General features: G+C 40.6%; 1 protein-coding gene across 5 annotated transcripts in view; it reads right to left on the bottom strand.

Moving 5' to 3' along the window:
• The window catches only part of MARCHF1 (membrane associated ring-CH-type finger 1), a 224,655-nt gene extending 209,833 nt beyond the window's left edge, over positions 1-14,822 (bottom strand). For 4 of the 5 annotated variants that reach the window (XR_005256861.1, XM_038136201.1, XM_038136197.1 and 1 more), the window contains exon 1: positions 14,724-14,822. The gene's annotated coding sequence lies outside the window, so the exon portion shown is untranslated. Of the gene's footprint in view, positions 1-14,293; positions 14,622-14,723 lie in introns of those variants that run through there. The other variant, XM_038136202.1, reaches the window with a different exon arrangement.
• Between the last annotated feature and the right edge of the window lie 705 nt (positions 14,823-15,527).

Raw genomic sequence — 15,527 nt, 5'->3', positions numbered from 1 at the left:
CCAACCTAAACACAGAACTATTCAAGGCATTCTTTTTGTTACAGAACATTCCCTAACGGGAATCAAGCAATATTTCCAGGCAGAAATGCCCACAATTGTCAAATGTTTTGCGACCTGAAATGGCCTCTGTTACTTCCAAGTATTTGCAGTACCTGGCAGTTCTGCAATCCTTATAACATTTGTCACAGAACAAAACACAAAGCCTCAGCTTAAAATGTGGACTGAAAGCCAGAGAAAATGGCTTGATTTTTAACAGTCTGAATATTATGCCAAAAATAAGCAACCACTTAGTTCAACTTTAACACTGTCAAAACCAAATCCTGTTTAACATTGTAATAATGAGAGCTGTGGGGGAATATTCACATTCTAGCATTGCAAAGTTCAAGACAGGAAACATTGAAATCATGTCCTGTGAGAAGCGTGGTGCTTGTGCCCATTTATGCCAGACTCAAAGCTGAGGTAGGTGTTTGTCTGGTGAGGATGCTACATTTGTCCAACAAGAGGAAGAGTAACTACTTACAGCACTGACTGAGACTTGTATGCTCCTGTGGAGTATGACACCCTTGCCCCATTTGTTACCTACTGTCCTATAGTTTCTGTTATACATGGTACTGACACAGCAGCTGTATGATAGAAGGGATAACTGTCACCTAATTGAAAAAAATGGAGAACATGCTCTTTGTTGCTTCAGCATTAAAAAAAAAATATTATCTACCACAAAGTTATTTATGTTTCCTGCCTATGAGAAAGACCAACCCTCCCAGGGCTAGTTGAGAACAACTACTTTCATTTTGGGGGGAAAAAAATGTTCATGTTCACAACCAAAGTGGCTAGTACAAGTGAAGATAATTTGTAGGTTTGTTTTTAATCACACACCTGCTGCTTAACTGTTGATTTGTCAAGGATGTATATCTGGATATTTAATTCTTTGGATTCATTCAACTCATATGACTATTCAGATTTTGAGGCTCCTCTGCAGTCTTCTCTTCATTGGCTGTCTGTCTGAGCAGGTGAACTTACAAAGAAATAGGTATGTGTTGTGGGAAAACTGTGGAGACAGCATTGACTTCTAACTCCATGTATCTCATCTCATTCTAGACACAAGCACCGAGGACAGGCTGTGCCACTGTCACAGACTGAACAAACTTGATAACCATTTAAAATGCAAAAATGGAAGCGTAGCAACTGTGTTTGACAAGAAACCCTCACCCCTGCAAGGCAAAATGTTGCATTTAATTGCTATCTGATTTTATACTTGAAAGATGCATCTTTTTCACTAGATAAAGTCCTTGCTGGAACAGATACAGTCACAAGTATTTTCATATGCCTGTCTACTCCTAGATTTCTGCAGCTAGGAGAAAAATTCCAGCACTTAAACTAGGATATTTCTGATCACAGCAATGGCTGAGGTTTACTTCAGATTAGTAAATGCCTCTCCATTACACAAAAGACATTTGCATAGACAAGTACACCCAAACTGCTCCAGAACCAGCACTAGCTGTGTTTCATCTAATCAGGCTTATGAAAAAGAACCAACAAATTAAGTCACGCTTACAGTAACAGAGCATTATACAGCTTCTGGACTTCAGGCAGAGCACAGACAGCTCTGAACACTGGGAGAAGGACAATGTGTTAAACTAGCCAGTTGTTAAAATAAGGTAGAGATCTGAAAGATTTGACTTTGTTAAGAGAATGAATTTTAGAGTTTTAACATCCAAGAGTGCATTTCTTCACCAGTTTCTGTTCCTCTTTCTTCTCCTCCCTACCTCCATTCTTCTCTTTTCTCTGCAAGCCTTATAATTCATCAAGTTTTTCTGGGGATTGTTTATTATTTGGTTGAGGGTTTTTTAAGTCTTAAAAGAATTAATGGGATGAGAAAACAACTTTCTAGGAGCTCTACCCAGGATATTTCCTTGCCCATGAATAACTGGTTTTGAAAACAGCATTGCTCTATTTCAGTTGCTGAGCAGGTGGTCTCTTAAATCTTAGAAGTTATGTCTGTTAGTTAAGTGTTCATGTAAATATTTCATTAAGCTTCCTGGCTTATAATAAGCATTGCTTAACACTATTTTATGCAACACACATTGCAGAAATCATCCTACCAAGAGGAGAAAAAAGATGCATGAGATGTGAATAATTGCAGTTGGGGGGGGGAAGGGGGTGGTTGGCAATATCAAAGGGAAAAAAGAACATGAATTCTAAATTAAATGTGCCTGATTAGGGTAGATACATCTTGTTTAATCTCATAGCCCAGGCAAATAAGCTCACATTATGCCTATATTCTCTTTCTTATAATCTTAGTCAATTATTTTCAAAAATTTCCCTTAAACAATTACTTTATAAGTAGCTTAAGAAAGTCCAGGATGTGCTTTTCCACAACACCTTACCATAAATTAATTTATTTCTATAACGTACTTTGTCATTGCAAAAAATTATTAATCTCTTTGCATTGTAAAGCAATAAAGGTAAAAGATCTTAACCATGAGCAACTTTTAGCTGTTGAGATGTTAACAGTCACTCCATTTGAATTTCTGTGAAGCTGAGGGATCCTGTCAGGTTCACTGTTGCTCTCCCAGAATACTACCATTTAAACACTACCAGAAGTTGCTACTTTCTCTCTCAATTTTGCAAGCCATCATCTGTTTTATTTCCTGTCATTCCCCCCTTGTTATGTGATTTAAATCATCCCAAGATGCAAATAACACACAGGATATTCATTATACTTTGAACAGCATTTCTTAGTCCCCTTTTTTTTTTTTGCATTGAGAAAGGAAACCTTTCCCTCAGAATTTTAACGATCACGTTCTCAGATGTCTCTTATTTTATTTGTTCCTTCATGAAATAGAGAAACTATTCTATTATTATTTTAAAATATATTAAATAATTATATAATAATAATTATTAATATATTAATTATGTATTAATATATTGAGATATATTGATTTTATATTAATTATAGGTTAATTATACCTTAATTATATATTATTGTATATTAATTATATAATATTATATAAAATAATGTATGTTATATATTATATAAAGAAATATCCTATTAAAAAAGCAACATGGCCTGTCAGAATTCTTACCAGTTTGTCACCACAGAGGAGTGTAATTCACCGGCCTTGCACTAATGAAATTGTCTACACTTCAACAGTATTATTGTAGAGATGGTGAGCCAAAAAGTTGCAATTTAGAGATTCAAAATAGGCTTCAATTCTTATTTAACTAAAGGTGAAATGGAAAGGTAGTATCTGGAGAAAAAAAACCAGATCTGTTTTTTGTTTTTCTGTTTTCAGTAAAGTGTCTGCATTCTGTCTGTGCATTGGAAGTAATGCAGCAAGAACTGTGATGCTTGCACAAGGAACTGCAGCCACTGTAAAGCATGAAGCACCATTATGGGACTGCACAGCCAATACAGCAGTAAAGCAAGGACAAACTTCCAGCTCTGGAATGACTGCTCCAAGGGAATAACAGCAGAACTCGTACAGCTGCAGTCCTACGCAGGCCACAACAGCACAGAGTAAAGCAGAAGGGGAACTGGAGTAAGCTTTGCACTACTCCCCAGTAATACTTAAGTAGGAAGATACGTCTGAGGCTAAATTATTACAGGTGAGAGCAGAATTCTCTTTTATGAACTTGCTAAACCAAAAGGTACTTATTGTAATATAACATATTTCCTGAATAATACTGAATGTTACTTAATATAGACAGAACACCTGGCTCAGAAATATCTCCAGACACCAGCAGATAGAGCTGGTCCAGTCTCCACAGCAAGCAAGCACTAAAAGGCCTTTGGCTTCAGAAGCAATCATCCAATTCTTCTACAGATTAGATCCTGATTTCCAGATTGGGCAGAAAAGGAAAGAATGACACAATAAAAATATACATCTTCAAATTAAAAAAAAAAAACCTATAAAATTAAAAAATATTAATAAAAAATAAATAAAACCTTAAAAAATAGCTCCAGCTTCAAACAGGACCTATGCAGGTAAAGAGGCCATAAGCCATGTAAGCCATATCTCCAGGGTAACATTTAGCTGCCTAACTACAAATAACACTTTCCCCCATTGTGCATTCAGCATGCAGGTTAGAGCTCTACAGATAAAAATGTCATACATCTCTGATTTATCCCCAGCACATCAGAATTCTGAGCAATGGTTCTATGGAAAGAGGACAGAAAAGTATGGAAAAAGGTATTATATGCAGCTGTAATACACACATACACCAAGGAAACCTGCAGAGTAACTGGGGTCTGCTGAAATAGCCAAAGCAGGGAACAGTGGTGAGGTGTTACTACCCCTGTGATCAAGAACTCAAATCAAATGGACATTTTGTCTATACTGTTGTCCCACTAGCACCTTAACCTGACTTCAGCTGGGCACACCTGCCTGTCTGCCTTCACATCTCAAATCACAGAGGCAGTGTTGTTCTTCTTAACTAGCTCCTTGTCATCCTCTCTCATTAGTATGCTCATCTGAATCACGTCCTACCAGATTAATTCTTATTTTATTTCTAAGCACATCACTTTTCTAGCCTAGACTCTGAATATCACCTCCCCATTGTACAATCTGACTTCTCAGGTTTCAAGCATTCATCTCTTTGGGTTTTTTCCATATCATTTTCTCCTCCTTGTTTTGCTTCCTCAGGACTTTTACTTCCAAGCAGCTTTCTCTGCCAGAGCTCCAGGGTAGCAGGCAGTGTCAGTTTGGCTGCTCACACCCTCATCTCCCACAGCCTGAATGACTCACATTTGTGATTTTAGACTAGCCCTCTTTTGGCCCAGCCATTAAATGTTACAGAAGCTTCAGCCAATAAGGTCTAAGTCTTCCTAGCACAAAAACAGGTGTTTTTGAGGTCTGCTATTTTCCACAAGCAAATAAATCTTCTGAGGAAGGGGAGAAAATCATTCCTTGGACAAGAAACAAATCTATTTTATTTCAAGGCCCCTGTACTGAAGCATCAGAGTCTGTGAGTTTGCAAAAGCATTTGACAGTTATCTTCTGCCCGCCAGCTCAGCTCTCTAACCTTGCTGAAACCTTCAAAAATTTCTACTCAAAAGGCTGGCAGACATCACAGAGGGAGTTTAAAACCCAGCAAAGGTGCAAGTAACAATGACCAATGTCATATATCAAGAAGAGCTTACTTCAAATAGATGATTAGAGTAAAAGAAAGGTATTCATAATTTATCACACCACACTCTTCAACTATCATTTCAACTATCTATTTCAGAACTTTTAGCCAAGAAAACTCCTTTCTAGCAATTTGAAATTTCTACATGTTGAAATCACCTGAATTGGGAAAATGCCATTATGTCCAAATGGTTTTCACTTTGTTGTAGTTGTTGAAATTGGTTACTTCTGTTTGAAAAAGCTTTCTCCATATCACCACAGAGAGACACGTGCATCTGCTGTCAAATATACTTTTATGATATTGGTATATTCACTTTTTTTGAACATTGTTTTAGGAAAATACTACAGAAAACAGTGCCCATGCTCCATGAATTTAGTTTCTTGCTCTGACAGGCATCTCATTATCTTTATAGAACCTTCTTCAGAAATCTCTTAGACGCCATTTTAATGCAGTAAGATATGGCTTGATATAAAATTCCTTCAATTGGGAGGTTATTCTATTGATTAGAAACCCTACTCCAATTTCTAGAATTATACACATGGTTATTTGCTCTCCTATCAGCACTGTCTTATTCCAGGTAATACTTTCCTTGTGATTATCCCCACACATTTACAGAGTACTTACTCTATGAAGTTCATCTTGCCAAAGAAGTCAAGCTTCCAAATAATGACACAAGTCAAAAAAAGGTTGACAGTGTATTTTGTTTCTTAAAAACAAAATTTATCTTATTTAGAGTTTAGTGATGAAAACAGCTATATAAGCACAGCTGAGGCAAAGGGGCCTTTGATCTGCCACATTTCCTTATAGTACCACTCTCTTTGGTAAATTCCTAATATCTTTTTCTAATATTCTTTTACCATTATGCACAGAAATATCCCTTCCTACAAAAGCAGTTTAAGAACTTGATTAACACTGACGTCAAAACCATAATCCTGCAGTTCCTTGGATTAGTTTTTGCCCCTTTAAAGAAAAAAGCACGCTTCCCTGTTAATGCCTAATTAGCTAGACACCTCACTTCACAGCCAATCTACATTCAAGCTCCACGTATATTTCCATTTCCATACTTCCATTCCTTTTCCTGTAGGCAACTGGAATCACTTGGTGTAAAACATGGCACACAATTAAGTTTTTAGACAAACCTAGACTTTTAGTGTTTCCCATTCCCACTCTTGGAAACATCTCTGATGAACTGTGTGCTCCTGTCCCCAATATTCTTTGCAGGGTTTAACTCAGCTTCACAGTTCCCCAGTGCAGGGTCGCGTCTTCAGTCCTAAGGCACTGAAAAATCCTGTCGCAATGAGGAACACAATCATTCTTTCATGAATTCAAGTGTATCCTAGTGGCAGCTTTTCAGAACACACATATGTTTAATCGTGGTTCAAAAAGAAGTAATTATAGTATAGACTTTAGAAGTCATCTAAGCTCTGAAAGGCATATACAGAAACGCTGGTGGCAATTCTGGGGAAAAAATTAGTTCTATTCCATTAGGTACAACATCACCACATGCAATCAAAAGCACTCCCTCAGATTTGTTTTGTAACAATTACCATTACCTGGATTCCTCACAGATGTTTAAGTAGTGTTGTAACCTGTGCTGTAGCTTATTGCTACTGACTAGTCCTTTAGCTGAACAATATACTCTTTACAAGTTTTAAAACAAAAATTTAACTTGACTAGATTTCACAGGTCATACATCATACTTAGCATTCCACAGCATTAAGCCAAACAAGGAAGCAAGAAGCATGTGCTTTATAACCATTACATATTTTTCATTCCTGTATATTATTTAACAAAGAATTTTCATCACAATTTTACTCTTTAAAATTTCCATAGCAAATGAAGATGGTTTTATACAGTTAAGACTATATGATAAAAGCTCATTTGCACCTGACAACAGAGCACAGAGAGACAGTGGCAAGTGAGAAAACACAAATTATACTTTGCCCATCTTCTTCCAGCAATCAGCCCATTAAGGAGTTCTCTCAATAAGGCCAGAGGCCACAGGGCTGCAGAATGACACAAACTAGGGGACAGAAAAGCATGGGAAAAGGCAGGGACACAAATTAAGGGACTTGAAGGAAGAGGGGGAGGCCCCATCCAGACTCTTCTCAGGGCAGTCCCAAGGAGGACCTCAGTCACACTGTTCTGTTTTGAAACCCATCAGGAGTGCTCCCAGATGTGGGACATACTATGGGATGTAAGGGAGGGGCATTTGCACAGGACTTGCTATGATACGTTTTAACTTAACAAGAAAACACTCAGTTTATCTATATCCTGTTTCCTCTTCCCCTCTGTGAGGTTCCAGAAGAACAGAAAATGATAGAATTTAATTTGTCAGGCTTTGCTCTACCTTAAGTTGCTCACCTTACCAACTTCAGCATATCCTTACAAAATTGCAGAGTTGAATCCAGTTCTTCACTCTAGCAAGACTTTATCAAAGAGTTTTTATCTTTTTGATGCATTTTGCCTCCAGTGGACAGTCAGTCCCTTCTTCCCAGCTCCACAGAATACTGCATCCCACCGGCTGTGAATTCCAGCATTTGAGAAGCACGTGGAAGTGGAATTAATTTGGCCTTTTTGCAGGTATGTCATCTTCCAGCCAACACCTCATATTATCTTTTAGGACCTCCACTAACCTAAGGCACTGATGTTACTGTTTGATTTTTAAGGAGGTACTATACAAACAAGGAAATTTCAGAGTAAACATTTTCAATCCTCTAGAGTCATGTTTATCAACTTTATGGAAAAGCATGTGTCTCCACAAAACCCCATACCCATCAGCTGGCTCTTTAATGGCCATTTACCCACACAGAGAGCCAGCACAGGCAAGGACAATTTAATACTGTCATTACCTAAATAAATTTTCTACAAGACACTGAAATTATTAGTACTCACCACAGAAACAACTCAGTAGCATCAGCTGTCCTGTGCTTGGCTGCACTTGGCAGAGAGACCTTAAATAGATCACACCACTGTGAGGAGATAGTGGACATCTTTTGAAGTCAGCACTCAGAACCTGTGCTTTAGGTTTCTCTCCAAAGAAGCAGCACAGACCCTCTGAGCCTAAAGCAGCAATGAGGTAAAGTAGCACATTTTTTCACCACAGGCCCGGAGAGCAATGTGCCTGCATTCACAGATTGCACAGCAAGGACCGATGCCAGTTTCACATACTAGAAATGCTGAAGTACAAGGTCTTCCCTTGGGAACCATAATCATCCCTTTCTGATGATGACCCAAGACCAGGCAAACATGATTAGATTTCATGCTGTTACACACTGCTTTGTGCTAGCATGCAGAACTTCCACTCTTCAGCCTGCCTCTGAGCAAGGGTTTTTCCTTATTTCCTTACTCCAGTAGATGGCTGCCTCTGTACTCAGCCAACCCCAAAAATCAGATTTGGAGCTCAGCCCATGTCCTTTTGCTACAGAAAAAGGTACCAACTCACAGTTTCCAGCAATACACCAGGACTAATGCTGCATTCCATGTTATTCTCCCAGTCTCCTTTCATCACACTTAAGTCCTACAATGTCTTATACCAAACAAAACTTTGATCACACAGAATCATAGAATATCCTGAGTTGGAAGGGACCTATAGGGATCATCAAGTTCAACTTCTGTCTCTGAATAGGACACCCCAAGAGTCACACCATGTGCCTAAGAGCCCCAGCTGGCTTGCTACTGTGACTGCTTTCCTAGGAAGCCTATTCCAGTGTCCAACCACTATGTGGGTGAAAACATCTTCTCCTAATACCCAACCTAAATCTCCCCTGACACAGCTGTAAACCATTCCTTCAGGTCCTGTCAATGGTCACCAAAAAAAAAAGAGACCAATGCCTGACCCTCGCTCTGCTTCCTATAATAAGGAAGTTTTAGAAAGCATGTAACACATGCAACACCCCTGTCCTGGCAGAAGATAGCTCCAAAAATTCACTCCCCCACTGGCTAGAAATCTTATGATAGTCCCTATTTTATTACTACCTTATCTCATGCCAAAATTTTGTCCCTTAGGTTAGGTTATGTATTTAACTTGGTTCGTGTTATTTCAGTTTAACTTCTGAAGCAATTTATTAATAACTGGCTTCCACTTTGAACTTGTTCCCCATGCTGAAGAAGTCCCTTTGTTTTGAACTTGTTCTCCATGCTAAAGAAGTCCTTAACATCATTAGCACTTTTTTTTCCTTCTGGAAAAGACTTCAGAGAAGATGACCTTGGGGAAGGGAGAGAGAAACCTATCATCTACGAGAAGTCATCAAGCCATCACAGAGTCAACTACACTCCATGGAGGCCAAGGAAGATGCTCCCATGACAGCAAAGATGGCCTGGCCTTCCCTCATTGGGCTTTTGTTTGGAATGTCTTCTCTGCTTTAGAGAGCCAACAGGCAGAAACTGGAAAACTGGGGTTAGTAAGCTACTGACGTCAAAAACATTTTCACTCAATGACCCAGCGTAACCAAAAGAACCCTGACAGGCACAGAAGCTGCCCCCTGCATTTCCCCACTGGCAGAGCTAACCACACAATGCCACAAGGATTACATTTCTACAAGTTCCTGCAGAACTTGGTACCTTCTGCAGCGAGTCCCCCCTAAAGCTGTGTAACACAGCATGAAGTAAAAAAAATAACGTAATACAAGGGAGCAGTTATCATAATACTTCTAAAGATGTAAAAAAAAAAAAAAAATAGAGAAACTCTTCCTATAAGAAAAACAGAAAGCCTTACAGAAAATCAGTCAGTGACCACTACCCTGTTTAAAGAACTTCATTTTAGCAGTGAAGATAAACAGGCAAGGACGAATGTTGTTCCAAATCACAAATGAAACAAGCCTCTGGTTTTCAGACTGGGAAACTCTCCTGCTGAATAGCTTAGAAGTAATTAAACTTCTCAGTGCTCTAAAGTAGTTTTGGAAGTACACTGCCCACTATTTTGATACAATCAAATTGAACATAACATTTTTGCAGAAACCATGTTTCACATTTAATTTTTTCTACCTGAAAGTCAACTTGGAGGTACAAATAGACCAAACTTGGATTTCAGTTGCTGGTGGGCAACTGGAGAAACATTCTCAGTTCATCATACCCTTCTTGACCTTCCAGACTTAAGTTACATATTTTATTCTACTGAAATCTGAGGGTTTGGACCACGATTCTTAGTCAACAAAGCACCACCATTCTGCTACCAATGAAACAAAGTGAACTTGGTATCATGCAGTTTGCCTTTGCAAAAATGCACTCAGTTGTGACTAAGATGAAGTTCTAGCTCACCCCAAAGCAAAAAGGGTTCAGCCAAGGCAGTACAGGGTAGCAGCTAACAAGCCGAGGTTTCCCACAGTGCTGTACTTCCCACCACTGCCCCAAAGCAGGCAGGCTCACATGCCAGAGGGACAGGTATAGATGGGTCAATTCTGAAAGTCATTTTTGTGAAGAAATCTGGTAATGGACAAACAAACTTAATGGGACAAAATCCAGGCAGGAACTGCTCCTAAACATGAGGTACTAGAAAAGTTCCAACACCTTGAAAGCCACACTCCTCATGAAAAAAACATTTCTTTTATAAGATTATAAAAGACCTATAAATATATTATCATCTTCACTGCAAAATTAGACACTTTGTTTTTCAATAGTCACCTAGTCTGAAATTAACTTTACAGCTATCCACAGCTCAGCACTATGAAAGCCTCTCACAATATACTACAAGACCTATCTTGTACACCTGTCCTAAAACCATCAGGACAGCACCGTGGCAGTACAATCACCAAAAGCACCTTCACTGCCTCTGCATCCCAGAAATCTTTCCATAGAAGAAAAGTTATAAAATGTATGGAAATACACAAAGGAGCAGTGAAATTACACTGAATAATGCAATATTATCAAACTCCCCACTATTTCTAAATCATGAAACTCTAATTTAGGAGATTGAAGTTTCAGTGTATGCCTGGTTGCCAGTGAATTTTGGGGGGGGGGGGGGGGGGGGGAAGGCATTGAACCACCAAAATGGCACAGAAAACAACTTAAAGTTAGCTTACTACTCATTATTGCTTTAACAGTATCATTAAGTCTACTTTTTAAATAGGTGTTTATCCCTCTTTCCCGAAGAATCTGATATAAATTGCTGTAATATCACACACTTGCCAGGAACAAAATCCCCTTTTCAATTATCAATGAATTGGAAAAATACTACCCAGCAGAAGAGAGATCTTTTTTTCTGGCCTGTGATCACTCCGTTCACTTCAAAGAAATGCACCTCATTAACCCTGATAATTAACAAGGTTATTCTCATCACATTAAAGGTTTAAGTTCCTCTATTAAGTCATTATTTGAATTTGCACTGCCATTAAGATGATGAGACTATTCTTGATTTAATTTCATATAACAAGATGTTTCTCTTTACAGATCCTAACTTTTTTTTCAAGCCAAAGCATATAATTTCATTGTCTTGTATGCTACACTGAATCACAGAATGAGTTAGTTAGGTTGGAATGGATCCTCTAGTTCCAATCCCATGCCATGTGCAGGGACACAACTAGCACATCTACTGGATTAAGAAATGTATTACATACATACAAAAAAACTCCAAACAAAATCAAAACTGAAAAATTAGAAGGGGCATGGCAGCAGTGCAAACAGGCAGGAAAAACAGCAAACAGGCATCTGGCAGCAGCACGGCTGTGGCAGCAGAAACCAGAGAGAACTGAAAAGGGAGAAGAGGACCAAAATTACAAGGAGATGCATATGGCTTGGGGAAAGACTATCAGCAGATGAATCTACTCCTAGTTGGGCCATTCCAGTAAGACTTCACAGACTAAAGAGACACTTCCAATTCCCATGATGTCCCTCACCATGGCAGAGGGTTTTAAACTAGATGATCCATAAGATTCCTTCCAACCCAAATCTCTCCATGATGCCATACTTCCATGTAACAACACATGTTTGGGGCATTCTACTGTTGGGTTGTATGGACAACTGTCTAGCCAGTGAAGTCTTCTAAATACCTATTAAATGCTTTAATTTTTGCACATAGGTATTCCTAGTATGGAAACTTGCTTCACCCACAAGAGAAAAGCTAATTGTCTAAGACAGTTATTCTGAGAATGTTAAAAATTGCAGCAGCTACGTATCAACATCTCACATCAAATGTAAAAACACAGATGATGGCTTACCTCATTATCCATGCTGGCATCGCATTAGCTCATGTGCTCTGACATTAACAAACGTATAGAAAATCCTAACATGGAAAAATTGGTCACAATTATTTAGAGATTTGACTACACAGGTTCCAACGGCAGCATACCTGATACCAGGGCAGTCAAAGACCTTGAATGCAAATAGCTAGTGGTGGCAAATTAACACCAAAGGTTTTGCACAGAATTCAGTCCCTATGAAATAATAATAACAGCAATATCCTTTAAATGTCAGAAAAGACAAGAGAACTTTCTGCCATAACATGAGTATTATCACAGTGCTGACTCGGCCAAATACTGAATGCAAAGAAGTTCACAGAGTTAAAGTCAAGGTCAGCTGTCAGTCTACAGGAGAGTTTCAAGCACTGCAAGTTTGCCCCATCCATGCATCTTTAAAGGGTGTCATTCATTTAGCTTTGCATTTTCCAGAACTTCATTTTTTGTACTTTAAACCACCCATTACTAAATCTTGTCACAAGTGCTTAGCAGTGTACAACAAACATTGAACTCTTCCCATAAAGAGTGTCAAGACTACTGTGAAGTAATCAGAATAAAGACACTAGAAGTCTTATCAGCATAACAACTCCCTCAGGAATTCCCAATTTGCAAATCTCTCAAACCCCTAACAGGGTTTTTAAATGTTGTCTAAAATATACCAGGGTACCCATATATGAGCCATAGATTGACCCCTTTTTTTTTTTTTAAGTCTAATGCAAGTAACTGTTCTTCAGCAGAATGAAGTCTGAAGTACACCCATGAGATTAATAGAGGACATAATGGAGGATGATATTTAACCACCATGACAGCTTTATGTAAGTTTGAACGAGACTTTTGGTCAATAATATTAGACAGCAGCAGAGTTTTCACCATTACAGGAATCACCAAACAGAGCCCTGTACATGGTTGGAGCACTGCGAAATCCACCTGAGTGCTCACAGGTTATCCACATCCTTGTTAGTTAACACATTCGAGTTTTCCTTCTCAAATTGTGATTTTTCCCATTGAAACCAACGACCCTTGAACAACAAACATGTGAGTTTCATCGCCATTAGTTAATTTCCTCACTCTAATAACAAGATAAACATAATCGTCTCATCCCCCACACCCTACAGAATCAGGAACAGAACCCCAAACAGAAGTGTTTGTTTTTCAACATGAAGTACAAAGAGCTTAAAATTACTCAATTTTCCCTTTTTTTTACACAAACATTGAAAATAACCAGACTTGCTTTGGCATTGCTTTAATCAGTTTAAACTTAAAGACAGGAACTCTAATTAAAACCAGGAACTCTAGCTGTAAGAAACAGCTAATTAGCTCCCAACTTTTTAATGAAGTGCTGTGGCAGAGTACATATTAGCTGATCAGTATTAAAAAGAAATGCTTTGCAAGATAAGCTCATTCTCTCAGGTAGTACATCAGTTTGTCTACTTACTTCAGTCCACGCACCGTCAGAGGGATTTAAGAAAACACCCAACAATAACCATCAGATTTACACATCTCCATACACACTAAGATAAATGGACTTTGCAGGATTTAGAGAAGGCACGAGGCAGTTCATTACCTTTCTGCTAGGCAATGAAGACAATTTAAATTGCATTAAAGCACAAGATCGTGTTTCCTTCTTTTCAATTCGTTCCTGGCCACAACTTGCAAATGCAAGAAAGAATAAGACTGGGAAGAAGTGAGAGAAGGCATTTGACACTTGTGCTCACAAGAAGTCTGGACAAAATACATGGGGTAGAGGGAAAGTGAGAACTGCCAATTAGGAGGAACCTTGTCCAGATAGTCTCAGCAAGATATGCCGACAGCACTGGGAACCCGAACAACTCCGTACACATTTCCTCAGCTTTTACTGTCTCGTTTTGCAAGGACTGGTACTTCTATCCACCTTCCCGCATACAGAGCGACAACTAAACAAGAAATTACTTAAAACATGATTACAAACAAAGACCAAGTTCGCCTGCGCTCCCACGCCAGGGTTTTCTAACCTGGGTTCCCTCTCGTCGCGACCTTCTACCCTTACTCGGAAATCCCGGCTCCTTAAAGCGGCATTTAGGGTGGTGCCAAGTGAAGGAGGGTGTGAAATCGCCCCTGAGAGACCGGGGTAGCCGGGGCCGCTGCTGTCCAAGCTCCAGCCCGACGGAGCCGACGGGAACCTCCTCCCGGTGCCCGCAGCCGGCACCGGCCGAGGGGACGGCGGCGGCAGCGCAGCCCGCGCGGGTGCCCCGATGCGCTTCTCCCGCGACAAACCCCAAAACAAGAACAACACAACCAACCGAACGAACAACCAAACCAAACGGGCACTCCTCCCCACCGAAAAAAAAGAAATTAAAGAAAAAAATTTTTAAAAGGGGCAGCCCCCGTCCCCGCCGGGACCCCGCAGGTGCCGAGCCGAGAGGAGCCGCGCCGCGCTCTCACCAGTGTCCGTGCGAGCCCGGGTGCCGCAGGGATCCAGGCGGCTGCCGGGCCGGCGGCTCCGGCCGCGCCCCCCGCCCCATCCCGCGCCCGCCCGGCGCGGCACCGCCGCCGCGCCACGCCCCCGTCACGCCCCATGACGTCACCCCGCGGCCCCGCCCCGCCGCGCGGGCAGCGCGGGGCGCGCAGGTACCGGCGGCGCCGCTGCCCCGGCCCCGCTGCCGGCCCAGCGAACCGCAGAGAAACCGCAGCGAGACCGCAGCGTGCGGGGCAGCCGCGCCGTCAGAGCGTGCCACACCGCAGCATCCGACCCCTCCCCTCCGCTCCTCTCCCCCGCTTTCTGCTTCTCCTTAAAAATCAGTTTGTTGCGAGTGTAGAAATGGTGCGTGGAACCCCCGCGCGGGGGGAGGCAGGGGGCTTGTTTGCATGTCTATTTATGTCCGCGTTGAAAAGCGGAGTGGTCTCCCGGATTGTGCCTTACCACTCGGAGAGCTGTGCAGAAATAGCATCTCTCAGCCTTTAGTTCAGCACGGAGAATGGGGCGGGGGACGGGAGGGGGCACAGGACAACGTGTATCTCCATTGCTTAGAATCCACGTTGTGCCCTGATTCTCATTTCACCTTTGAAAAGAAGTCTTGAGTTTGAACGTCTTAGACAGCTTAACAAACTAAGGTGCTGAGGCAGCGGTCCAGAGTGGGGTTGTCAAAATAAAACAAAATGAAACAATCACCGTAGACCAAATTTCCACAATACATCTGGCTATTTACCTACCTTAATGCAGGCTTCATCACCAGAATGAACCATTCC

This window comes from Motacilla alba, chromosome 4, assembly GCF_015832195.1.
Source record: "Motacilla alba alba isolate MOTALB_02 chromosome 4, Motacilla_alba_V1.0_pri, whole genome shotgun sequence".
Classification (NCBI taxonomy): Eukaryota; Metazoa; Chordata; class Aves; order Passeriformes; family Motacillidae; genus Motacilla; species Motacilla alba.
The sequence above is the reverse complement of the archived record's forward strand: the minus strand, read 5'-3'. Positions and strand labels throughout refer to the sequence as shown.